This window comes from Lathyrus oleraceus, chromosome 4 (genome assembly GCF_024323335.1).
Source record: "Lathyrus oleraceus cultivar Zhongwan6 chromosome 4, CAAS_Psat_ZW6_1.0, whole genome shotgun sequence".
In the NCBI taxonomy this organism is placed as follows: Eukaryota; Viridiplantae; Streptophyta; class Magnoliopsida; order Fabales; family Fabaceae; genus Lathyrus; species Lathyrus oleraceus.
The window spans coordinates 422,055,376-422,057,050 of record NC_066582.1 but is presented as its reverse complement, the minus strand read 5'-3'; the positions used below and the strand labels follow the sequence as shown (position 1 = coordinate 422,057,050).

Genomic DNA, 1,675 nt, shown 5'->3' with positions numbered 1-1,675 from the left:
AGTTTAGCTCTTAGTTTTTCCCCAAACAATCAAACATCTTCACCTTAGATTTACGTAGTAACTTTAGATAACGGTATATCGATTCATAAGTCCCTGTGGGATCGATATCTTTTAAAACTACGCGATAGAACTGTGCACTTGCAGTTTGTATCCCATTCTCGACTCACCCAGTCGAGCGATCAAGTTTTTGGCGCCGTTGCCGGGGACTTTTATTCAATCGATATCGTAACTCTTCCGTTACGCTGTAGAGACTAAGGTTTCTTTTTCTTCTATTTTCTTTCTTTCGTTGATTTGTATGCCACGCACTCGCTCTCAAGGCGAACCGCTCTATTTACGAATCAACGATATAGAACTATATCTCCGAGTCTTACGACGAATTCGGGAATATCGTGCTGAAAACAATCTCCCTCCTATAGACCTTCCTGATCTCAAAGATTTTCCTTCTTTAACCGAGATGGCAGAACCAGCTCGTGCTCTTAGAGATTACGCCGCTCCATCGCAAGATGAACCGCATTCAAGTATTGCTCCGCCCGCAATCGAAGCAAACAACTTTGAACTTAAACCTTCGTTGTTGCAGGCTGTGCAACAGAACCAATTCTCTGGAAATCTTACCGAAGATCCAAACCTTCATTTATCCGTATTTGTCCAATACGCTGATACTGTTAAAGCTAATGGTGTCACTTCAGAGGCAATTCGACTTCGTCTTTTTCCTTTCTCATTAAGAGATAGCGCTAGAAGATGGCTTCAATCTCTTCCTTCCAACTCAGTCACCACATGGAACGAGTTGAAGAAAGTTTTTCTTGCCCGATATTTTCCGCCAAGCAAAACAGCTATGCTAAGAGCCCAGATAAACGGATTTAAACAGAAAGACAACGAGTCTCTTTTCGAAGCATGGGAAAGATACAAAGACATGATGAGACTTTGCCCACACCATGGTTTGGGAGACTGGTTAGTAATTCACACATTTTATAATGGTCTCTTATACAATACAAGGTTAACAATAGACGTCGCTGCAGGTGGTGCACTAATGAACAAACCTTATGCTGATGCTTACCAGCTTATCGAGAGCATGGCCCAAAACCACTATCAGTGGGGAACCGAACGAACAACAGTGGAAAAACCTCAACCGAAAACTGGCATGTACGAGATAAGTAACCTTGATCACGTCAATGCAAAAGTGGATGCTTTGGTCCAGAAGATTGAAAGTTTAAACCTATCGCCTCCAGCAGCCGTGGTTGCTATAACTCAGAATTGCGAGGTCTGTGGAATCCAAGGCCACACTCCTGCGGAATGTCAACTCTTGACTGGAATCCAAACAGAGCAAGTAAACTATGCTCAAGGAAGCCCCTATTCGAATACCTATAATCCAAATTGGAAGAACCATCCAAACTTCTCATATAAGAGTAATAATGCTTTATACGCGCCTGGACAGTCTCCAAATCAAGCCCCATCTATACCTCCAGGATATCAGAAACCGAATCCTAACAATAATACCCCTAGAAAATCCAACTTGGAAATCATGATGGAAAACTTTATAGCTTCCCAACAAAAACCAATAAAGATTTCTTAAACCAGAACATACACACTGGCGAACAACTTAAACAACTCGCAAGCAAAGTAGATGCCTTGGCTACCCATAACAAAATGCTGGAAACGCAAATATCTCAAGTAGCTC

General features: G+C 42.0%; 1 non-coding gene across 1 annotated transcript; it reads right to left on the bottom strand.

Moving 5' to 3' along the window:
• Positions 1-832: 832 nt before the first annotated feature.
• On the bottom strand, positions 833-939 carry LOC127077783 (small nucleolar RNA R71). Its single transcript, XR_007787556.1, has one exon. It is a non-coding gene; the product is annotated as a small nucleolar RNA R71 (small nucleolar RNA).
• Positions 940-1,675: the final 736 nt, after the last annotated feature.